General features: G+C 39.7%; 1 long non-coding RNA gene across 1 annotated transcript in view; it reads left to right on the top strand.

Annotated features, from left to right (window-relative positions):
• The window catches only part of LOC137768461 (uncharacterized), a 64,886-nt gene extending 42,518 nt beyond the window's left edge, over positions 1-22,368 (top strand). Inside the window, exon 4 of the long non-coding RNA XR_011074751.1 lies at positions 22,323-22,368. This is a non-coding gene — a long non-coding RNA (uncharacterized lncRNA). The remainder of the gene's footprint in view (positions 1-22,322) is intronic.
• The last annotated feature ends 4,037 nt before the right edge of the window (positions 22,369-26,405 follow it).

Here is a 26,405-nt window from a genome sequence, read left to right as displayed (position 1 = left end):
TGTCTGGCTCAGGTCAAGAACTCATCTATTGTCAGGAGAGAGCAGGGAACCATGATTGACAGTTCCACCTGTGCCACTGTTGCATACAATTTGTGGTGCTTAGAGGGACTCTCCCCCACCCAAATAGCCTGCTGTTACCACACATAAAAGGAATGGATGCAAAAAGAATGTAGCTTACTAGTACAAAAAGCACATAAATATATCTGTTTACATTTGTTCATTTAACTTGAAAGAAAAGATGCTATAGGCTTAGAATAACAGCCAAAAGCATCTTAAAAATATAACTCTAGCCCACAATTTATCCAAATTCTTAAGCCAGCATGTTATGCACATTGAATTATCTAAAAGTTAGTATTTAATGTAAATATCCAAGATGGCAACATAAAACTCATTAAAAGGAATAATGTTCATTTGAAAAGTTAATTTATTCACATCCAATGCAATGGCTATTTTGGTGTTCACTTTTAATAGCAGCAGCAATAAAAACTTTGGCAATCCTGTTAATTTATTGAAAGCGATGCCTAGTAAATATTTAATACAGCCCTAAACATTTTAATCTACTTTCCATTAATATTTTACTTGACAGTTTTTCTCTCATATAATCAATTTAATATTTTTAATGCTTAATATTTTAATTGGTCTTCAATTTGGAGAGATGGAATAGGAATTTAAGCTTAAGATATGAAATTGTATCTATAAGCTGAAGAAAAAGTTAAAAATCTGTAAACCCCTTAGGAAATGGAAAATTACTCTATTCTAAAATGTATGTCATAAATTTTATATTAAATGAACACTGAATCATAAATGTTTCTTCTTTCACATGTTTAATATTCAACAATTATGTCTCTCCTTAATATCTTTGGCATTAAATTTAATTGACCTTGGTTGTGTCAATTAGAAGCACTTGTATTATTTATGGGTTTTTTATGAATTGTCTTTATCAGGTCTGTAGGGCTTCAGGCCACTTGCTTATTCATCACCTTCTTCATCAAATCTCCATCTTAAAACAGTGGGATTTTTGAAATAGTTTATAATACAATAAAACATCTACTTGATGCCTATATTTTCATATAAGTGGCAAACATTTTCTGTAAAGGACCAGATAGTAAATATTTTAGGCTTTGTAGGCTACATGCTGTCTCTGTCACCTCCTTTTCTTTCTAATAACCTTTTAAAATGTAAAAACTCTTCTTAGCTGAAGGGCTGTACAAAAGCAGGCTGCAGATTATATTTGGCCCATAGCCTTAGTTTTCCGACTCCTGCACACATCCTTTCATTTTATAAAACATTATAATACAGAAGGCTATAAGATATGTTTGTAAAAGTAAATAGTAATTTTGAAGTAAGCTACCATAATAATCATCATTTAATTCAAGAAGTGGAATGTTGTAACCAAGTCCTCAAAATCTCCCTCTTTGCCTCTTGCAGAATTAATAGCATCTTTGGACATTGTCCTTCATTCATTTATTTTTATCTTTTCAGGAAATTTTTTAGCGGAATTCCTTTTATAATTCAGTCAGTTCATCTAAAGATATTTAATAAGGATATTATGTGTTCCAAGCATTCTTCTAGACTCTTGAGGAACTTGTAGTGATGAAGATAAGTATTGCATACATAAGGAAATAACACAAATTTAATACTAGCTGAAGGTGGGAAATGATGGTGGCTTGAAGATGATATGATAAGTGTTGAGATATATTTTTTAAATAGTGCCATGAGACTTACTGATGGATTAAGTGTGAAATGTATATGAGAGAGAAATCAAAGATGATGAAAATTTTGACCTGAGAAGTTGAGTAGGTGGTGATGCCATTTCATATGATGAAGAAGACTCTGAGAGGGGCAGGTTCTATAGCAAAACTCAGTAGTTATATTTGGGCCATGTTAAGTTTCATACTTCTTATATACCCCAATGGAAATTTCAGTAGACACTAAGATGTTCAAGTCTGGAGCCACAGAGCTGGATGAAGTCACCCACAGAAATAGTAGATAATAAAAGTAGGTAAGGAAGAGATGAGGATCCAGGAGCAAGCCCTGGAGAATTGAAACAACTGGAAGCCTACTGGAAGAGGAAGAGACAAAGGGGGATGGTAAAACATGCCAAGTCATGTCAGGTAAAACACTGGATGGATGTGAGGGGATCCTGGAAACTTAGGGAAGAAAGGAAAGGGAGTTCAACCAAGATTTTAAAAAAAGAAAAAAGAAAAAAAACAGGAACAAGAACTCTAAGAGGTTGAGCAAATTGAACACCTTGCTTTTGGCAAGATATTCTTTATGATCTTGACAATAGCCACTGTGGAAGAGTGGTAAGGATAAAAACCAGTAACCGGGTTGGAATGAACTGAGCAGAATGGTAGAGGCACCCTTCAGAGGAGTTTGCAGTGAAGGGAGCCAAGAAATAAGGTGCTAGCTGAAGGGACATTTTTTTCTCCAAAATCAGTAATATTACATGAGCTTATATATAATTTAAAAACAGAAATGACTCCAAGAAATGTCTTAGTGATATCACCCTAACACTGTATCAGCTATCTGAGGCTGCATAACAAATTACTTCAAATCTTACTGGTATAAAACAAGCATTTATTATGCTCAAAGACTTTGTGGGCTGTCAATTTGGATACAGTACATTCAGGAAAGTTTGTCTATACTCTACAACAGGGAGTGGCAAACGTTTTCTGTTAAGAGCCAAATAGTAAATATTCTAGGCTTTGCAAATCCAGTAGTCACTGTCACAACAACTCAACTCAGCCATTAGAGCAGGAAAACAGCCACAGACAATACATAAAAGAAAGAGGGTGGCTGCGTGCCAATAAAACTTTACTTAAAAAAAATATAGGTGTGGGCTGGACTTGGCCTGCAGGTCCTAGTTTGTAGACTCCTGGCCCAGAATGTCTGAGACCACATCTGGAAGACAAGATGTGAAGACTTGGGGCTTGGGGTGGGGACTTGCCAGCTGGGGCGGGAAGGCGGCCGCTCCTCAGGCATCTCTTTCCATTTCAGTGTGGTGATCTTTCCCCGGGATCCCTCAAGCATGGCACTTCAGTTAGTTACACTCTTTAAATGGCTGCTCAGGGCTTGAAAGTGAGCCTCGCAGGAAAAACTGGCAGAATCTGCATGGCTTTTTCTTACCTAGTCTTGGAGGTCATGGAATGCCACTTCTGCTGTATTCCATTAGTTGATGTAATCACAAAGGTCCACCGAGGTTCTAGGAGAGAAAAAGGAAGAAAAGTTTTCTCTTACTGGGAGGAATTTTAAAATTTATGAGCATGTCTAAAACCACCATACTTTCTAAGAAATAACCAAAAGGTCAAGAGACTTTTTTTTTTCAAAAGGAAAGTTTGAAGTTTCATAATGGCTCGGATGATTCCAAAATTTATGTTACAAATAGAGAATTGTGGTCACACTGTCATATTGTAATTTTCTTTGGAATGGGACTGAAGAAAAAAACGGCTCCTTACATAATTCAACTATGATGGTGCTTAATTGCATTCAGACTGCCTGTTTTACTAAAAAGAGGAAACACATTATTGACTTTATCTTTTGGGTGTGTAGATTTAACGTCAGTTGACATTTTGTAGTTTTGGTTTGTCCACTGAGCATGAAAATGGATATCTTAAGCTTAGAAATGTAAATAAGTCTATTTGGGCATCTATGGTAGGCTGAATAATGGCCCCAAAGATACCTGCATCCTGGAACCTGTGAATGAGCCTTTATATGACCAAAGGACCTTTGCAGATGAGATTAAGGATCTTGAGATGGAGAAGTTATCCTGGATTATCCAGAGGGGCCTTAAGCATAATCATAAGTGTCCTTAAACGAGGGAGGCTGAGGGAGATTTGAGTAGAAGAGAAAGAGAGGTGACGAGGTGTTGTTTTAAGCCACCAAGTAGGTGGTAATGTGTTATAGCAGCCATAGGAAACTAATGAATCCTCTTATAAAAGTTCATGGAATATTTGGTTGACACAGTTGTTTGCACATGACATAAACTGAGATGACTTAGGAGTTTTCTGTAATTCTATGAGGGTTAAAATGAAACTGTAAGTGGAGTGCCTGTTCATGGTAGTTGCCCAATAGATATAAGTTAAATAAGATATATATTAACTAAATGATTAGAAAGTAGAAGACAATAAAGGCATGAAACTGGAAGGTGGAACTGGTAAAAGCCACATGAAGGAAAGGGCACAGTGAAGCAGGGTTGAAGTTGAAAGGCCCATGAGAGACTGAAGGGTGGATCTCGGGGTCCACTAGAAGCAGGGCTAAGCTGTCTTCCCCCAGTACTTGAATCAAGCCCCCCTTGTGGGATGGAAGGATAAGGTGTGGCGTTTATTCATTCAGCCCTGAGGACGCATCATGTCCCAAGCATGTGCTCCTCCTGGGGACCCCTAGTGGGTAGCGGACTGTCTCCAGTCCCCAGTGCACAGACCAGGCGAGGTTGGTCCCAACGAGTACACATGGAGGGCAGAGTCCTCCCGCGTATCCTCACTAATTGAACACTGTTTCAATTTCTGTTTAAATAGGAATATGTCAAATGCCAGATTTTAATGCTTTGAAGATAGTTTTACATCTCAGCTAATAAAAAGCTAAAGATTCAAGGGGAAAACATTCAGGTTCATAATGCTTAGGCGCCTCACTGAATCTTTGTTTATATCATGTCTATTCCAACTGTCCCCTAGAAGCAGCAAAGCAGAAGGCTCAAGAGCATGGATTCTGGAGCAGGAACCTGGGTTTGAATCCTAGATTTTTCACTAATTAGATTTGTGACTTTGGACAGAAATCACGTACCGTCTGTGTGCCTCAACTCCCTCATCTGCCAAATAGGAAAAATAATAGTATCTACGTCACAGGTTCTCGTAAGAACTGAAAGGGCTGATCATTGTGAAACAGTATCAGCCCACACTAAGGGCTACGTGTTTGTTGAATAAAAGTATTAAAAACTTCTTTAAGACCCCGAAGTTCCTAAGAAAGCACATTCATACTCTGTAAATTACTTAACTTTTTCAGAGGACATTTTCCTGTTTGATATTTTCCATGCTTACTTTCCAAGAGTCCCCATGACGAACTTCCACTTACCATTCAACAAGTGCAGACAGAGCTCCATCTGTGAAAGCCAAGTGAACCCATATGTTGCTTGAGTGTCAGTAATGGGGACAGTAAGGGTTTCACAATCTGTGAGGGAGAAGAAAGCTCATGAACGCAATCGGAAATGAGATACTCCTGCCATTTCTAAATCACTTCAAACCCTTTCAGACTGAAGTAAGTGCTGGGTATGTGAATCACAGCTATTGCCTCAGTGTGGAGAGGTGAAGCATGTACTGGCTTTGCCAGTTGGACAGAACTGCATTCAAATCCTGACCTAATCCTTACTATCGACATAACAAGCAAGTTCGTTCAACTTTCTTAATCTAAAAGGGAAAACTTTGCAACTTTGGCTGAATCCTAAAACAGATACCTATATGCAGTCCAGTCATTTAGCAAATCATACCTATCCTTGGCTAAACATAGCAGGAGTGTTTGTAGTTTGGTGCTCAGAAATTAGAGCACCTACGGCCTTTGTCAGTGAGGAAAAGGAAAGCAGTGCCACCTCAAGCCTGTCTTCCTGCCTTTACTTTTGTTTAGCCTTTTAGAAACTGAGAGCATTCAGACATTTCCTCTGGCACATAGTAAAGAGAAAGGACATAAATACTTTTTAATCTTTCCAGTGAAAGTGGATGTGTAACACACAAAAGAACAGTGGCAGGTTAGACAACAGCCCTTTCCAGGTGCAAGGTCCCAGGCACTCATCTCAGATTTCATTCCCTGCTGCTCCCACCATTGACCCCAAAGGAGGAACTGATGCTGCAAATGGCTAAAATCGTAGTCATCCTCTTCATTTCCTGTGTGACCATCCCACTCTCCCCACAAATAATCCCACAGCCGCATCAGCCAGTGTCAGGGTCCCAGGTTTATCTCACTTCTGAGGAAAGTGATGCCTGAGAGAAAGGGCTTTTTATTTGTCTTTTAATTTTGGCTTCTTCTTAAATGAGACAGCTTTTTAGAAAGATGTTCACAGTATCAGGTTAGTTATCTAAACACTTTGTGACTTAACCCTGGATATAAAGGAACAGGGAAGAGGGCTAGATTAGGATGATTTTCCTATGGTACATCTCATTTTTTATTCAGTTTATATATTCTGTGTTATGAGCTGTATGTGGAACAAATAGATGTAGGACATGCATTATTATCCGTATTTTATGGATAAGAAAACAGAGAGGAAAGGCACAGAGAAGTTAAATGATTTGCTTATGGTCACAAAGCTTATTAGTAACCAAACCAGAACAAGAACCTAGGACTTATAACTACAAGTCCCGGGCTGTTTTTCTTTGCCAAACATCCTTGGTAATCAACATAATTGAAATCTATTTGGAGGTAAGTGGTTACAACAAAATAAATTCTTGTTCCTTTTGTTGGGTGACTTTGATTTGACTTAGATATTAAATTTTCTTGAGAAAGTCTCACTGTATTATTTGGTTATGTCTATTCTGATTTTTTTTTTTTTTTTGACTATACTTATGGCTTTGAGACTGTTGATTTACATTAAGGGAGATAGCTTTGATAGCTATCAAAGTGGAAGTCACCCAGGTGAATCTGGGCCACCTGTGGAATTCAGACGGAAGACCAGATAAGCACTTTAAGTATGCAAAGAATGGAGGGAGCTGAAGGGAGACCAAATGATTTGCTTTACTCTTGGTTTTCCCTAGAGGAAGAGGAATCCTTCCCATTTTAGACCTAAGATGGATCCCAGCCGTCAAGGTTAGAGAGCCATCCTGCCTGCTTCTTTCCAACAGTGTAATTTACTCTCTTCTTTATTCCACTTTGTCTTGTTCTACTGAATAAGTGACATTTCCTTTGGCATTGTTCTAATATCCCAGGACCAACTCACAGTGATATAAACTGGTGAGTGACCTTGAGCCCAGAGGTCTGGTGGCTCATTCCCTGTATCTAAATCAGGGGATAACATTGATATGGCCCTTAATCTCCTCTACTCTCCAGGGAAGACCCTAAATCTCAGAGTAGTAGGTAAGTAGGAAAGCAAACGAGGAATCTTGGAAAATTCTGAATTCCCAAAGCCACACCACTGTATTCTTCCATCACTTGTTTCCTTGGGTCTGCCCCCAGAAAAGTGTGTCCTTCTTAGCATTACAACAACACTTTCCATCCCATGAAAGTAAGACTTGGGAGACAGAACGTTGCTATACTGTTTGGGGAAACTTTGCCTAGTAGCTGGTTGGCTTTTGTTTTGTTTTGAAGCCTGAGGTGGCTGACGAGGGGGTGAATGAATAAATGTTAATGTCATAAATTATCCTGCAATAGATTATTAACTGATTATAACAAATTTTCCCAAGGGGTCTAAATTCCCTAGGAAACTCTGTCCAGGATTTCTCAACTCTTTTGAGACACCATCCAAAAATGGTGACCTGGATAAAAGAACTCAAGAGCTACATGCAATTCTTCTGGATGCAGCTCTATTCATATTCTGCTAAAGCTGGTTGATATTTTAAAAAGCCCAGCCCCACGATAAGGGTTTTGGAATTTTTTCACTATTCACATCTCATTATATGGTATAGAAATTGGGGAATAATCATTTAATAATAAGGCAGAGACTGACTAACAGAAATACACTCTAGAGCCTGGTTGTTGGAGCCAGAGAAAGGTGGCATTTCCTAAGAAACAGACAGTAAGAGATATTTAAAAACCAATTGCAGAGTGAAGAACAGAGAAGTGATGAAGATGATTGGGGAAGAGGTGCATTGGGACTAGAGGCATAAAGGAAGAGATCTGTAGACATCTAATAACAAGAAAAAGGGGTCCAATGGCTGAGAAGGAGTAGTTTAGACTTGATCTGTTTGCACCCACAGACCAGTTAGTGAGGAACCCAACTTTCCCAGGGACCAGATTTAACAGAAATATAAAATTAGTTTGGAAGGAAGGAAATCTGACTTACTAGTTAAAGTATGTCCAGCTAAATGATGTAACTCGGCTGACTATAACTCATTTATTTGAGTATATATTTTATAGATGATGTATCAGAGTGTAATAAAACAGATCCTGTACTACAAGGATCTATAGTTGTGATTTGAATGACTTGCCTGAGAAGGATGTGGAAAGGATCCCATGTCTCTTGACAGCAGCCCCCAGGTCAGCCTAAAAAGAAATAAAACATCTTACATCTTGGTTCACAGAGATGGAAGGAATTCAGAGTAAATACAGGGTCTCCTATCTGAGTGGAGTACTCTTAATTTATTGTTAGTTTGGTATCAGTGCTTTCTCTTAAAGATGCTATAAATTTAGGGCCCTCTAATGGATTTTTTTTTAACCTGTAAGTGTCAAAGAGTATCCTGTTACAAATCAAGCTTAATCCAGCCCTTGATGACATTGTGTCTGTAGACTAATTTCTTTTCAGGTACAGTGGAGTATAACTCAGCATATTTTCTTCCTCACAAGTTGGATTAATTCTTAAAAAAATAGCACGAAGAATTATGAAAAGTAGCCCAACCAAATACTCATTTCTTTACTTACTGTCACATTGCTTGGCAATTTTCTTCACTGTCATTTTTCAGTGGAAAAATACCTGAAGTTCATCTACTGAAATTCAACTGAACAGAGTAATTTAAAAAGAATCAATAGGCATGCTAATAATAAGGAAAAGCATTCCATTGCAATACAACATTTGTTTCTAATTACCACTTCATCAAGTCCCAGTTACAAGTTAAGTCTCTTTTATTTCAATTAACAATTTAATGGTGCTTTAGAGAGATAAATAATGTTCTAAAAAGACAAACCTCTGATAAAGCACACTCAATTTTCTCCCAAAATAAAATATGATAAAGGCTTCAAGCTATGAAAAAAAGCCTGGGATAGATGCTTTGTGGATGGTACTGTCCACCATGGGTAGGAGATGCAGGTAATGTTCTTTGTTTGTTTGTTTTAAGGCTCCTCCCCTTCCTGGGACCTTCCAGTCTACTGCACATGTGGGTTCTGATATCCTAGCACGGGGGAGAGGTCAGCTAGTCAGCCATGCATCTATCCAACAAATATTTATTGAACACCTACTTTCTGCCAGACACTTAAGTGGTAGGCTGTGGGGATTCAGGGATGAATAAGATTCAGGCCCTTCTCTCAGGAAGATTATTGTTTAATGGTAGAGACAGATGTATAAACTAATAGTTATAGTGTAATGTATCTAAGACAATAACCAAATGAGAAGAGCTATAAAGAAGATTTATAAATTTATTTACTCTGTGTTATATCATTTCATCCAGAAGTTTTTAAATGGACAGAGGAATATTTCACACACACACACACACACACACACACACACACACACACACACACACACACATACTCCTCTGTGTGATGTGTGATGTGTATGTGATGAGGGTAGTGAGATGTCTGATACTCACATAGGTGACCACAAACTCTAATTCTTTGTCCTTAAGGCTGAGCTTGTTAAAAATTTTTATTCCAACTCTGGGCTGGATAAAGCCATAGAATGTTAGGACTTCAAGGAGTTGCTGAGTATGTCTAAATGACTCTCTTATTTCACAGATGAGGAGACTGAGACCTAGAGAAATGAAGTTATTTGCTCAGGAAGACATAGGTAATCATTGGAGATCAATGTTAGAGTTCAGCTTTCCTAATCCTTAGTACAACATGTGGGAGAAAATGTTTTGTCTTTACTCAGAATGCCAATGCCTGGCCTTATCTGACTTGACCTCCTTGCAGTCTCAGGACCCAGAATCTTGCTCTCCCTCTTCTACACTGCTGATGAAACCTTCCAGGTCAGCAGCCACATCTGCTAAGTGAAGTTAATACTCCGCATTTTTAAAATAAGAGAATTAGACGGAATAGAGATACCCCAGATAGAAAGCCATTCTGAAAATTCTACTCAAGAACTGCATCTTTTTTTTGAAGGGTGTCACCAACCTGAAATAAATGCCTATAGGGCATGTTTCGGTAAAACATCTTTTGTCTGATTCATGGATGAAGTATTAGTTTCCTGTGGTTACTATAACAAATTATCACCAACCTGATGGCTTATAACAACAGAAATTCATTCTCTCACAGTTCCAGAGAACAGAAATTTGAAATCAGTATTGCTGGGCTGACGTCAAGATATTGGGAGCCTCTCATAGAGGCTTTAGGGGAGAATCTGGTCCTTGTCTCTTCCACCTCTTGATGACTACTGGTATTCCTTGGCTTGTGGCCACATTGCTCTAATCTCTTCCTCTGTGGTAGTGTCTTCATCTCCTCGTCTCTGATATCTGCTTCCCTCTCATAAGAACACATGTGACTGCATTTAGGGCCCACCTGGCTAATGCAGGATAATTCCCCCATTTCAAGGCTCTTAACCACATCTTTAAGGTCTTTTTTTTTTTTTTTTTTTTTTGGCCAAAAAGATAACATTCACAGATTCCAGGTTTTAGGATGTATATCTCTTTGGGGGGCCATTTTTTAACTCACCATAACGGGGTAACTGGTCATCCATTGTTTAGTCAGAGACTATGACACAGAGTTTCTTGCTTTTGCCCCATTTATTTTGCACATAATTACTGAGCTCGGATATTTCAGGGGCTTTTACTAGAATTTTTCTTTTGCTATGTATCTCAAAAATGTCTTACGATTTTTTTCATAACCTGTCATTTGTGATTTTTTTTCTAAGTGTTTGGCTATCTATCTTGGTCAGTGCTCTGAAGTAATCAAAATCACTTTGGAACTGAATAAAAAATCAGGAGGAAGAATCAAGAGATCCGTGTCTTACATGTTAGGAAAACTTTGTTGCTCTTTACGTCTGTTTGTAGAGTTGGAGGTAATCTGCTCGCAATAACTGCTGTGTTCAAGGAATCAAGTGTTCTTATCCCCAGCCACATAGTCCCTCCCATAAGACAGCTGGGTGCTTTAATAATCATCATTGACTCACTGTCAGATGGGTCTGTACTCTATGACAACTTTTCAGTATTATAGACTTTGCCAAGGAAAAAGGCATCCCCTTATCCTGTGTACAGAAAAAAAAAAATTAGTAAATGGAGGTGACAACCAGAAGTCCTGTGGCAAGAAAATACACATGAAAGTGCCCTTTTATGCCTCTGAGAACTCCTATGCTAGAGATGGACTCTTCAGTGTGTCTTGTCTGGTTTTCTAATTCCAACTGATATCCAGGCACACAAGGCAGCTTTGTGGTAGGGCCAGAGGGCACCACAAATTGTTATGTATGAGGCTCAGGGTCCAGCAAACAGGCCGTGCAGGGATAAGACTTAGTATTGGTCAAAGACATTGGACTGAGAACCACTGTGAGACAAGAGACGCAACCACATCTGAGACTGGTTTCCAAAGCAGGGTGACTTGATTCCATCCACACAGTTGACCTCTGGCCCAGTTCAGAACAGAGCTAGCTGCAAGTGGCAACTGCAGAGAGGAAGTTAGTGGGAAGGACAGAGACCCAACCCATTATTGACAGCATTAATCCCTGCAGCTGTGTTCCCCATTTTCCTACTAACTTTTTCTGTGTAACAAACAAGTTTCACTCCTCCCAAAGAGAAAATAGTGAGTTCATCTTCATTCATGGTAACTCAGCTCATGCTGTAAAAACTTAGATAACGCTGTTTGAACTTCTTAATTCCTTATCATATGTATCTGCAAGTTCACTGACAGTAGGAAAAGAATTGCCAAGGACTTTAGTTAACATTTCTTCATATGATGGAGAAAAACAAATAAATTATTTTTTATATATCTACCTTGCCCTCCAAACATGATTGTGGATATCTTTCCTATAAAAATTTATTCCTATATAAATGGTACTTAACCTTTTCTCAAAAGGGAAAGATATATTCTGTTTTCTCCAGCCCAAAGATAACCATATTTCCCTCAGATTATAAGTAGTTTAGATTTAATATTCTTTTTTTTTTTTTAAATGTCACTTAACAACTTTGTCTTAGCTTTTTATTATTTATTTATTTATTTATTTATTTATTTATTTACTTTTGGCTGTGTTGGGTCTTCGTTTTCTGTGCGAGGGCTTTCTCTAGTTGCGGCGAGCGGGGGCCACTCTTCATCACGGTGTGCGGGCCTCTCACTATCGCGGCCTCTCTTGTTGCGGAGCACAGGCTCCAGACGCGCAGGCTCAGTAGTTGTGGCTCACGGGCCTAGTTGCTCCGTGGCATGTGGGATCTTCCCAGACCAGGTCTCGAACCCGTGTCCCCTGCATTGGCAGGCAGATTCTCAACCACTGCGCCACCAGGGAAGCCTTAGATTTAATATTCTTATAAGAGATCTTCAAGAATTACAAATAGTAAGGTACTGTTACTATTTTTAGTTTGGAAAATGACAGGCCATCAGACCAAGGGAGAAGAAAGGCTGAAGGTGATTTCTGACAAGAGGGCTTTAGTATATAGCAAAAAGGATGTTAGAATGACTAGAAGCCTTGAGTAACTGTGTGATCACAAGGCTTAGCTGAGCATTAGTGTCCCAAAAAGTTAAATGTAAAATAATATTGAACTTGCTGTGTTGTAAGGATAACATCTGTTTGTAAACTGGAAAATCTACGTTAGATGTTTTTAACCACGTGGCTTAGTCATGATGGAGCAATGTTCTTCAGCTGCACCATGATCCTAGTATAAATGAGTCAACTAGATCAACATTTACATTCAGGTTCTAGCTTGCTGATAACTTTCTTGGCTCTTTTTCCAAATCAAATGTGGCAGCAGTTGTGACTGAATTAGTCTAACTGCTCAGACACCTGCACTTCTGTTTGGTCACCCTGGTATCTTTCCAAGGCCAAGTGCGGTGATCATTTATTCTCATCAGCATTGGCTGCTGTTACGGAGCGCTTGCAAGCAAAGCATCAGCATGTCCCTCAGAGAGCAGCTCCAAGGTCGGCCCCTATCATAATCCTACCAAGCCAGGAACGCCTTCCAGGGCCTCTTCTCTTTAGAGGCGGGAGAAAGAAAACGGGATGCTGAGGCTGGGAATGAGGGGCTTGAGCCCTGCACATTTTCTACCCTTTGTTTCATTCCCTGAGGGGATGAGGAATGTTGTTACTGCTGCTATGACCCCTCCTCTCTTCTGTTGGACCCAGGACAGATTGGAAGCAGTATACGTGGCCTTACTCATTGTTGAAACACTGATATTCTTCTATAATGGTTTGTAAAGAAGTGCTGCACAGAACTCGGAGTAACACACACTGCCAGGTGTCAACCCCAGACCTCCCAAGACCTGCCTCATTTCCAGCCTTGAAAAGGTCAGCCTGGCACAGCAGGAGGTCTCCAGACCCTTCTGGCGCCCTTTATGTTTGTGAATAGCGATTTGCATGCCTCTCCTAGCTGTGTCCTCTTTGGCTTTCAGGACAATGCAGAAATTTTCAGGATAATGTAGAGGATCTATTGCTTTCCATCTGAAAATGTTTAATTTTCACTAAAGAATAAATATTGATCAAGAGCTTACCATGTCCTAGGCATTATTCCAGGTACTAGTGATTTTTCAGATGTGTATTTTATGGATTTCACAGGAGAAGACTGTAGCTCAGTCTACCTTGAACTGAAGAAGAAAACTTTCACAGATATTTATAGATTGGCTATTTTGTACTGATTATGACCACCTCCCATCACCATGACAGACCACATTCATTAAAAAATGAGGTCAGAGGGCAGCTTCTCTTGGACACTTAACTCCTTCATCCATGAAATCATACTTTATGTGATTTATTTTTTGAAGAGTCCAGGTGGTTTAAAATTTCTATATCATACAGCCTAGGAGGAGACAGGAACTTAAAAACCTATTTTCCTCAGAAAATGTAAAATATAGCAGATGTAGTTCAAAACAATTTTAGGGAACAAAAAGATAGCCATTATGCATCCACTTGTCAACACAGCATTAGTTGCTTCCTTCAACTTAGATCCTTTGTTCAAACTCAGAGAGCACGAAGTATGGTGATAAACATTTAATACGTTTCCTGCCTGTCCTTATATTTCCCTCTAAGTTTCTTATAGTGTGGGAATTCTGCAAGATGAATCTTCCTTAGCACTGTCACACGTGGGAGGACACTTTTGAATTCTCAGATGCCACATGAATCCCAGGTATCTTTTAAGGTCTCTGAGTTACTTGATAAGATTTGTATACAGTTCACACCTAGTTAATGTATGACTAAATGAATATCCGGTAAAAGACAAATTAAATTGGCTCTCCGTCCACAAACAACAAGGTTGCAAGTATGGCTTAGTAAAGCTCACGCGCAGGAAAACAGAGCGTTGCAACAATGAGTGTGTTTGTCAACTTCACAATGAGTCATAGATTTTCTGTTTGTTCTAGGATTGTAAATATCCCTGTAAAAGAAACAGTTTGGAAAGCTATAGAAAACAACTGGACTCTGTCTAAAGTCCTCAGAGATAAGACTGTGATCAAAATCGTTAGGTTGTTATAAGGAAATGTGTGTATGCTTATGTATGTGTGTGTGTGTATGTGTGTGTGTGTGTGTGTGTCAGAGAGAGAGACAGAGATGGAGACACAGAGAAGTGGAGAGAGAGAGGATGGAGAGAAGAAGAGAAACAACAATAGAAAGAGAGCACTCAATGAGTCTCCTTCAGATGAGCCTGGCTTTCTGAGGGCCTCTGGGAGCATTAATCGTGGAGGACAAACTCTCTGTGATATGCACTGCACTTTAGTCAAGAAGTTACGAAACAACTCTGAATATTATCATTTCTTCCTATTTGACCACTCAGGATGTGCCTTCATGACATAAACAAATTTCAGCCACATTTATGCCGTGTTTGTCTTTTTCTCACAGAGAATACCATGCTTTTGCTCTGCAGTTTACACGGTGCTCTCATATCCCCTTCTGCATACAATCCTCACCTCATAGTTACCAGTAGGTCTGTTTGAGCTAGTGATCAAGCCACCAATAGGCACAGGTGGCTTTTGGGCTTCAGACATAATGTAAAAGTTGTTCTCCTCCTGGAGCTCAAGGCTAGAGCAGGACAAAGCAGGGCAGCTAACTTTCTGAGAGCTTTGTAAACTGAGGCATCCTTGGCTGATTGGATTGTTATTAGGAATCTTCTGATTCAGACATATAACATCATTGTCCAAAGCCTCTCAGAATGAAATGTGGTATAAAGTGTTTGCTTTAGAGTCAGAGCATGGCTTTTGTAGAAGCGTTAAAGAGTAGGTATGTTTATTGTCTCAAAGTGCCGTCCTAGTGGGACCTGGAAAATGGTTGTGGTAACATTGAGTTATGCCACAGACCTGTCCAAATACTTCGTGCAGCCAAGGCTTAGATACCTCAGTTATAACCAGTGTGACTGCTCTCCTCACAGAGAAACTATAAAAATTAAAGAATCATCAAGAATTTGCAAACACAGGCTCATGGAAATGTCTAGCAGCTATGTCAAACATAAGTGTTCTTTTTCTGGTAGAAGAATGGGAAAGAAGCATATTTTATTGGATTTTTATGATTGCTCAGAGCCTGACCAAATTGTGATTGCCTGGCCTCCATCCGCTGCATCACAAAATCTCACAACTGGCAGTAGGTTTAAGTAACTTACACTGCAGATGAGAAAATGAAGGTTCCGATATATTTAATTACTTGCCTAGGGTCATACAGCTTGTTGATGGCAATGTGAGCCCTGGAAGCCCAAATTTTATGATGTCCTAACTAGTTTCTTTTCCACAAGTCCAGATGGATTTATAACTTGGAGTTAATATCTAGGAAAAGGATGGTAAAGATGTTACCCTGAGTCTTGATTGGTAGGGAACCCTGACTGACTGGCACAGAATCCTGGAGTAGGTGTTAAGAAGGGTTTTGGAGTCACATTCAGGCTTCTCAGAAAAGAGCTCCCAAGGTCAAATGCAATTTTTGTCATGGGGAAAAAAAATGGAAGAGAGGCCAGATGCCACATGTTTCTGATGTAGGAGCACCAAATTTTCTTATAGTCATTATCAAATGTGTTTAAACTATAGGTGATGGTTTTAGGAATTGATTGTATAAGATTTTAATGAGAGGGACTGCAGAGAATAAGTGAAGGCTTACAAATGGTAATAAAATATTGTCAAGTCAACAGGTGTCTCCTATTTGCCTCAGCCTGTGCCGGGAGCCATTAGGGCTACAAAGAGAGTAGAAGACAAATCCTTATTTTCCAGCAACCTGTACTACAGTAGGGGAACTCATACAGCCCTCCTAATATTATCATGGTAATTTTATAGGAACATAGTGCTTTATATTTTCAAAGTGCTTTCAATGCATTTTCTTATTTTATACATACAGGGCAAAGGAATACATGGTCAAGTGCTAAATTTTGTGACGCTCATTTGTAGATGTTTTAGGAAAAATACCATTTGAAGGGAGACAGAGAAGAAGGGGAGTTTGTTTAGTTAAAGAAAAAAAAAACCTCTAAAAAATAAAGGCAATATATAGTAGCTTAAACAATCGATTAATGAATATTTCATTCAGATATTCAAACGGGAGCGTTCTGTCAAAAAAAAGTGACTAAATGGAATCAGTAAGTTTATTGTTCACATTTCACTTCTTAAGAAATTGTTTTGAAATTCTCTTTCTATTTCATGGTTAGTTGCTTGGCAGTCCAAGCTATGGAGCGGCACAATGCCTTCAGAGTTGTCAGCATGTCTAAATGAGAAGCCAGAGTTCAAATCAAGCCGTCCAAGCATTATTTTGATCATTGCAAATCTCCTCTACCAATTCTCTATGCTTCTGATGTCTGTCTTTCACTCAGTGAATGGAGAAAAAGAAAACTCAATCGGATCTACATTTTATTTATTTTCAGTTGGGTGAGAAAACTCCCTACTGCCTAAAAAGCATGAGAATACTAAAATTCACCACAGAATGCATTTCACCAAGAGTTATCACTGTGGTCTTCCCAGTGGCCAGAATGCCACAAGGAATGGCTCTGCTGTTGGTCAGTATTTCCTCAAGTGGGTCCAGTAGATTCATGTTTCTCAAAGTGTTGTACCCAAGCATCTCTAGAAGAATTACGTGGAGTACTTTTCCTCCTGAAAATGCCAGAGAGAGAGAGAGAGAGAGAGAGAGAGAGAGAGATTTATTATAAGAAATTGGCTCACACAGTTATGGAAATGGAGGCTGGCAAGTCCAAAATCTTCACAGCCAATCCCCCAAGCTTCTGTAGAACCAGGAAGAGCTTGATATCCCCGTTTGAACAACTTCAAGCAAGAAGAATCAGTATTTCAGTTTGAAGATTACCAGGCAACAGACTTAGGGGAAGGTCATTCCTTTGTTCTATTCAGGCCTTCAACCAACTGGATGAGGCCCACCCACATTAGGGAGAGCAAGCTGCCTTACTCAGTCTATCAATTCAAAATGTTAATTTCATCCAAAAACACCCTCCTTATAGAATACAGAAACACCCAAAGCAATGCTTGACCAACTATCTGGGCACCCTTTGGCCCAGCAAAATTGGTACATAAAATTAACCATTACAGAGAGTATAGCAGTGACTATTTGGCCATAGGAGCCATATACACACAATTCAATTTCTCCCTCTGCTTAATCTTGTTTCCTTCACCCATAAGAGATATTGTTCCTGAGAGTACCCACCCCCTCCAGTAAACTTCCTGCTCACAAATATCTGTCCCAGAATCTGTTTCCCAGGAACTTGACCTAAGACAATAGGACATAGCAGTGACCCTTCAAAGTGGCCTTAATTAACTTTCACATAAAGTCATTTAAAAACAAAAAGAAATAGATCTACTTCCATTATGACACAACTTAACAGGGGAACTCTATCTCAGAAACATGTGGGGCACCACTGGGAACATAAGGTGATGTAGTAAATAAAACAACTCTGTCCACATCTGTAATCCACAGAGTTCTTGATGCAAATGTCACATATTAAGCAGAATATGGAAATAGCCATTTTCTAAGTAGATCCTACGTAATTCATATAGTACTCAGGGGTTTCCTCTAGGCCATTCTGAACTAAGAATTCTCTTATGTTCATCCAAAAGATGGATTTTGGGGCTGTTGCTGTGTTCAACTTACGTGTCCAAAAAAGAGCAAGCTCTCTTGCTAGAAGCATTTAGATATATGGATACGGTTTGCCTCTTTCCTAAGGGTCAATTTATTGGCTCTTTACCAAAATATACAGGATTATTTTGTAGTCTCAAAAAGGGAGGTGCGTAAGTCTCACCGTGTTCAAAGTTTAACAGACATCTCACACTATTTTTCAAATTGACTGCAAATGTTAAGTCACAAAGCCTTAAGGCAAAAGTAAGTTGAATCTTGCTGACTCTTTTTAAAATACAATACATTCAAATACTGCTATTTTTTTAAATGTCTGCGACAGCTGGTGATATTTCAAGAGGAAAATTGGAAAGATATTCTTTTATACCTTTAGGCAAGAGTGAATTATTTCAAACAGCAAGTGTTTCAAAATCCCATTGAGCTCCAGAGGCTGGGTGGGTTTCCTAGGATTTCTAGTGGGCACTGTATTTGGCATAATAAACTTCCTCTCCTGCTTCAATTCCTCCACTTCAAATAGCCACACGCCCTCCAACCAGCCCTTGAGACAGACCCCAGTGTTGAATGATGGATAATCGTCATTTTCACCAATCCCCTTTAAGAACTATGTTTAGTTTTCAAATACAAAAGCAACGTGAATGGCTCCCTTAGGAAAACAGTAAAAATACAATCAAAACAGTTTAAATTTCAAAGGTCAAATTCATAATTCTACGCTCAGCCTAGTTTTCTCCCCGAAGGCAATGTGGTATTACATCCACTGTAAAGCACTGCATTCACACGGAAGGATTAGTCATAGGCTGTCAGAGCTGGCAAGGACCTCAGAGATTATCCATTTCTGTGCCTTTCTTTTACAGACGAGACAAAAGGCTCCAGGGAAGTGATAGCAGAATGGAGAGGAAAAGAGACACAAAGTTAGATACACAAAGTTTCTTAAGTTTGTTCCTAGACGAGTTGTGACCAGCCTACGTATGGAGAGCGTTCTCCTATGCAGCGATTTCTCCCATTTCCTTCACCTGGGCTCCACCCCTCAGCCCTCATTCCCACCCCACCCTGCCTGCCCTCACCTTTGTTGCCTTTCTAGGCGAGCTTACATCTCTGTGAAGGCCTGAGGTGTTAAGTTAGAACCCCCCTGAGGGCAGCTACCACGCTTGATACGGTCTTTGCATCAACTCTCTTGACATGAAATGGATGAGTGCAAGGCTCTGCTGATGCTGGCTGGGCCCTGAATACGGAAGCAGGAAGCTGATTATATCTCCTCTTTCTTAATCACCTTGTGTGCAGATCCCAGTAACCAATGCCCTCCTTCTCTTATGCAGGACTGAAAAGGTCTCATCTTTGTTTTCTTATCAAAATCCAAGCACTGTGATTCCTTGGTCTACCCACTGTAAACTGTCCTGTAACAACTTCTGTCCTTTCTAAGGCTTCCTAAGGTTTCAGCCTCTGCCTCAGCCCCCCATCACCTCTGTTCCTGTACCTTTTCAACTATACTTGCATGCAGGCACGTTTTTAGACAAAAGTCTCTTGTAATCCTGGACGAAGATTGAGGATCTGGGGTGGGAGACTGAGATCTGTTCTAAAATGAAGGGTTGAGAGGTTCCTGGAAGACAAAATTCTGTAAAAAAGATCAAATCACAAGAGATCTTTTACACGTCTTTCTTTCTTTTTTTTTTTTGGTTGCGTTGGGTCTTTGTTGCTGCGCGTGGGCTTTCTCTAATTGCAGCAAGCGGGCTTCTCATTGCGGTGGCTTCTCTTGTTGCAGAGCACAGGCTCTAGGCACACGGGCTCAGTAGTTGTGGCTCGTGAGCTCTAGAGCGCAGGCTCGGTAGTTGTGGCGCACGGGCTTAGTTGCTCCGCGGCATGTGGGATCTTCCCGGACCAGGGCTCGAACCCGTGCCGCCTGCATTGGCAGGCAGATTCTTAACCACTGTGCCGCCAGGGAAGCCCTTCATTCATTTTAGAGATGAGAAATTTGAGGCTTGATGAGTCTGTGATTTGTCCAAAGTAAAAGGGCTTGTTAATAACACGGCAAGAACTCAGATTTTTTGTTGTAAACTTTTTTTGAGCTAAAACGTATCTGTAGAAAAGTATGCAGACTTTTACAGTACAGTAAGTTTTCATAAACTGAACACATTCATATATTCACTACCCAGATCAAGAAATAGAATATTAATAGCACCCAGTGCTACTTATGCTACTCTCAGTCACTACACTTCAAGGTAAACAATATCTTCACTTCTATCACCATTGATTTGTTTTATAGTTTTAAAATTTGATATAAATCAATATAAATGTTCTTTTTTATGTCTGGTTTCTTTTGATCATCATTGTGTTTTTTGAGATTCATCCATCTTGCTGCATGTATCAATAGTTTCTTCAAATTCACGGCTGTATAATATTCCACTATATAAATACACTATAATTAGTTTATCCATACTTTTATAGAAAACATTTGTGTCATTTATGGTTTTTGTCTGCTATGAACATCATTGGACATCTACTTTGGTGTATATATGTGCACCGCTTCTGTTGAGTATATACCTAGGGGTGCAATTGCTCGCCAATAAGGTATGTATAAAAGAAGCCAGATCTTTTGACTCGGGGGTCAGTCTCAACCTGTAAATATCCTCAGCATGACCAGACTTCCTTCTGATATACACACAATGCAATAGCAAGATCAGGGGCGTGAGGAGGTTAAGATGGACCTTTTGGACGCTATTGGTATTGAGTAGTATTGCACAGAAGTGCCATAGAAAGAACATTTAACAGAGAGCCTGGAAAGCAGTTTCAAATACTGATTTGTCGCTCATTAGGAGGGCCATCATCAACAGTCTCAGAGTCTTTGCAGTCATTGTTACCTCTGTCCAAATTGTTCATCCCCTTCCTTTCATCTTGAGTAACTCCTGTCCATCCTTCAGGACTCAGCTTAATTCTCACTTCCTCAGCACAGCCTTTTCTGATATTCCCAATCCGCATTCAGTTTGCTGTTACTTGTCTCACAGAAACTTGCACTTTTCCTTTTTATAAAAATTATTTCTCTTAATCGTAGGTTTATAAATGATCATTTTTATAAGTACTGGTTTATCACCTACATCATTAGATGGTAACTTCTGTGAGGGCAGAGATGTGTCTTTCCTGCTCACCACATGTGTTTGGGGGAGCCCAAGATCACCCTCGGGTTCAATAATTTGCTAGGCGGACTCACACAGCTCAGCGGTGTTAGTGTGAAATGATACGAATCACACTCAACAAAGGGAATACCAGGCACAAGCTTCCTCGCCCAGTGAATCCCGCAGATGCACCTAATTTCCGCCAGCAACGCATTGTCACAGCACGTGTGAAATGTTACCAACCGGAGAGATTCTTTAGATACTCAATGTCCAAGGTTTTTATTGGGGGCTGGTAACATAGGTACCCTCTGCCTAGCACATCCCTAAATCCCACACTCTCAGAAGGAAAGCAGGTGTTCCTCCTAAACCACATGGTTTGTATAAATAGTTCAGGCACAGTGTGCTACTCTTTCTTATCAGTTCTGGAAGGAAGGAACCCTCCCCAAACTCATGTTCCCAGACACCAGGACATCATTTCCACAGATGGTTCTCAAAATAACGGTTTAGTTCAGGAAAATATCAGGAGGTATTGGTTAACAAATTTAATTACTTTTTTGGTCTTTCTTTAATTGCGGGAATTTCAGAATCTTTAGTTGTATAAATCTCCAAGGTGGCATGGGAAGATAGAGTATATAATGTTTCCCAAATTCTTTGGCCATGGAAAAATTTTTTTCCTCTCTTATTTTCTAAGGGATTAGTGTTCCATGAAGAACACACTGACAAATGTTCTAATTCCAGCGCCTTCTTTCAGGCCAGTCACCTTCCCACCTCAGCACTCTGCTGACAAGGCTTAGGGAGCAACAGTCCACAGAACATCTTTCAGGTTTCCCATAACGTATTAGAGTTACAGTTGTTTCCCCTATTAATTCTTTTACTTCCTTCTCAGCCACTTGTAATCATGACCTTAACCCCATAACACACATCAGTGATTCTGAATCACAGATAATGGAAAAGTCAAGGGGTCAAGCATATATGGTCACTGAGAACAAGACAATATTCATCCAACATCCCACCTTATACGACACAATTTCTGTTTCTTGGCAGGATTTTGCAAAGGTCACTTAGTTTTGCAGAGGTAACTTAATTGAAACTCATTAGCATGTTACTGACCATACAGCACAAATAGTGCAGAACAGAAGTAATTAACCATCGTTCCAGTTGAAAACCTACATTCAGTTCCTTTTTTATTTTCTTCACAGCTTCTGGGGTTGAGACTACTGAGGTGAAGGCTGTGTCGAAGAGGTCATAAATAAAGCCACTGCTTTGGATAATTAATATATAGTGCTTTGATTTTTTTTTCAGGCCAAGACTATTACTTTTGATAAAATGCTATGTATATTCATACAGGAACTCATTTAGAAAAATGGCTTTCATATAAACATTAGAGGAACACCTTATTTTTCTTCCCAGGATTAATTGAACAATTTTAATACAAAGCAAATTAAGTAAAATAAGGTCCAGGCTTCTCTGCAAACCAATAGTTCACTAAGTTTAGCTAGGTGTATGCTTAATGAAAAACCATAATTTTTTCCATCGGTGGAGGAACTGAGACAATGGTTGCTTGTCAGACAATTCAGACCGTACATTTAGACTCCCCAGCCACTTCTGAAGGTATTGGTGAATTAGCTGGCATCAAGTCACAACCATGAGCAATGAATACAAACAATGCCCTCAAAACTGACAAATTTTCTTCCAATCCTAAAGATAGGGACCAAGGCTTTATATTTTTATAATGAGAATAAAAGAGAACTGCCTCAAAAATGACGTTTGGCTGGAGCCTCTTTCATGAGGTCACTAATCCCATTCATGAGGAATCGACTCTCAGGACCTCATCCCAAAGCCTCCTGAGACCATCACAATGGAGATTAGGTTTCAATCTATGAATTGGGAGTGAGGGACATAAACATTCAGTCCATAGCAGGAATGGTCCACAAACTTAGTGCATCAGAATTAACTGGTGATGATAAATTGGGAGATTGGGATTGATATATATACACCAATATGTATAAAATAGGTAACTAATAAGAACCTGCTGTATAAAAAAATAAATAAATAAAATAAAATAAAAAGCCATAGGATACAGGGTCAATATATTTAAACAATCTAACAACACAAGGGAAAAAATTGGAACTATGTGAGGTAATGGATATTAACTAAACATTGTGGTAATTTTGCAATGCATACATATATCAAATCACTATGTTCTACACCTTAAACTCTATAGTGTTATATGTCAATTACATCTCAATAAAATAGAATATATTTAATTTCTATATACTAGCAAATAAATAAATAAATAAATAAATGGGTTACTCTGACTTCAAAGCTCCGATGAGGAAACCTTAGCTCTCTTAAATAAACCCTTTGATTTATGGCAATAATAATAATTATAATTTGAACTTATCTGATGCTTTCTTGGCAGTTTTTCCTGGTCTCAGTAAGAACAACATATTTGAAGTCTGTTTTCTCGGAATGCCGTACACAGCTGTGTAATGTTTAGGAAATTAAAAGGAGTCTGTATTTTAAATGTTTCTAGGCAGTTATTGTGGGACATTGTCTTATGGTGTTGAGGTGTGTTGTGTGTGTGTGTGTGTTTCACTGAAACACTTGAGGTGACCAACTTCACTTCATTCTGCCTGTGATATGTTAATTTCTTTAATAAACAAATCACCAAAATTGGCAATATTAAAAAAAAAAAGAAAGAATTAACTGGTGATATTTTTTTAAATGAAGATTATGGAGCCCTAACCCAGATCTGCTTAATCAGAATCATTGGGAGTAAGGCCTGGGAATCTACATTTTTAATATGCTCTACATATGATTCTTACACACACAAAAACTTGAAAATAATCTTTTCAGATGACTGCAGGTGGACAAGATCATATCCTGTTCTCAGGGCCAGGTTAGGTGATTTTTAGCTGAGTTTTGAAAGATGAGTAGGACTTGAGAGTTAAAACTGAAAGAAAGGGGCATTCTAGGTGGAAACAATGGCACGGGTGGACACACAGAGAAACACAGAAAAATAAATTATATTTATTGAATGGTGAGAAGACCAATTCTGTTGGAAACAAGGTATAATGTAGGACAGTAGAAGAGAAATATGAGAAATCACACAGAGTTGAACACTGGTTGTCTCACTGGAAAGCATCCCCTTCCCATAACCAAGGAAATGCAGAAGGTCCCCCGGGTATAGGTGACCTAGGCAAAGAGAGCAAACTTTATAGGTTCGAAGATGGAGACTATTCTATTGGGGAGGGGGACAGGGAGAAGAGGGTTTTCTGTAGCGTATGCACTGTTTTGTTTTGAATTGTCTATTTACTTATTAATATTCAGCTTTGATCCAAAAACTTAGGGATAGACTCTGATGATCTAATTTTGTTCATGGCATTAATAAATGAGCTTTGTTGATGTGTCTGCATTCTAACATCCTCTGATAAAGCAGTACTAATGGGCTGCTGTGGTGGATGGCGATAAGCACACAAAGACTGTGATGTAGTTGCCCTCCCTTTTTATAATTAATTTTGGAATCTGTTGTGCTGTTTAGGGTCTAAAATAAAATGGTAGGCAGCAAAAGTTTCATCATCAATTCCACTTCATAGCACCGACGGATAGTAGATCTTGCTATTCCATTTAATATTCTATTATTTTTTAAATTTAAACTTCTGATCCTATCAGAGTCTAAATTTTCATGCTTTTTCACTCTTAAACTGCTTTAGCTCCCAATTCAGGGGTGTGTGCAGATTACTCTTATCGAGTGGATGAGCTGAACTTTCCATCGGCTCTCCTTGGTGGGAAGCCTGTACACTGGGAAAACAATCTAGTGCTAAGCCACAAGCCCCCTGCAGCTGTCATGCTGGAAGGACCCTGGAGCCGCGCTCTGAGCGTTTTTCCTTCTCAGCCAGTCCTTACATCAAGCTGTGTCCTACAGCTGCAGTGGAAGAATAATCCAGGACCATGTGCTGCAGAGCATGGTTACCTATATAAGCAACCACCTGAAAGCTCCTCTCAGACCCCTCCTTGGAAGGGAGTTGTGGTCATGATAGGTTACACTTCCGCCTTTTCCACTCCAGGTTATGAGATGCTCAGCACAGGACATTTTAGAGGCAGGCAACCCAGTAGTATGTAACAACGGCATGCTCCACGCTTAAAAAGAGAGCCAATTCGGCCAAACTCAAATAATGAGGGCTTGATTTGGGATGCTTGACCATGACTGACAGATCTCTAGTCCATTGTAGAGAGTGGTACTTATCTGATTTGAGCCGTAAATAGTGGTATAGGAAGTGATTTCTGGCTCAAATTTGGTGGTATCAAATTCAAATGTGGCAAGACGGGAATAAAGACACAGACCTACCAGAGAATGGACTTGAGGATGTGGGGAGGGGGAAGGGTAAGATATAAAAAAAAAAAAAAAAATTCAAATGTATCAACAAAATAGATAGACCCTCCAGGAAGAAAAATCTGTGTGAAGCTCAACCAGTAGACCAGAGAGAGCACAAAGTGAATGTCCCAGCCCGAATGCAGAGGTGGCTCCAGCGCTTCATTCCCCAAACAAAAAAGCCGGATTGAACAAATCACTGTGGAGCTGGAGCGACCTCTCTTATTGCAAGGCCGGGTTCTCGGCACCCACAGCTGCTAGGAGTGGGACTGGAGGCACGTGCAGAGGACAGACCAGTGGCCCCAACTCTCTCATGCCTGGGCTCTGGGCTTCCATGGCATCGCCCCCCTCCACAGCGCCCAGGAATCCCACAGCCCAGGGCCCCGGCCAGAAGCCACGTGGCTCTGTGCTTCTCCTGCTTTCAGCTGCCGTCTCACTTCAAACTTCAGTCTCTGCTGATGCTAATGTTGTTGTGACTGAAGAATGATTTGAAGCCATTTCCCAAAAGCATGAAGCAGCTTGTCATTCTGGTTTAACACCCAAGCTATTATTTGTAAAAGCTACTTTAACTTCCATATTTTCTCTGCTCAGAAGCTGGCAATCAACTACGGCAATCTCTCTGTTTCCCAATGTATTTACCTAATATCCACCCATCAGTCATAGAACAATTCCATTTCCGCCCTCCTGTCTAAGGAAAGTGTGAGTTTTAAACAGAGCAGGCAGATGCCTCCCCCATCGGGTGCTTTCTTCCTTGTTTCTGGGGCATTTTCTCATTGAGGAGTGCCCCCGCCAGGCCCCTCATTTCCGCTCCTCTTCCACTATACCTGAGGATGCCTGAAGTGGCTTGAGGGAAAATCATGCTATTTAAAGTCTGGCAGACAAGTATTAGTTGTGTGACCATGGACAC

Source organism: Eschrichtius robustus, chromosome 8 (genome assembly GCF_028021215.1).
Source record: "Eschrichtius robustus isolate mEscRob2 chromosome 8, mEscRob2.pri, whole genome shotgun sequence".
NCBI lineage: Eukaryota > Metazoa > Chordata > Mammalia > Artiodactyla > Eschrichtiidae > Eschrichtius > Eschrichtius robustus.
The sequence above is the reverse complement of the archived record's forward strand: the minus strand, read 5'-3'. Positions and strand labels throughout refer to the sequence as shown.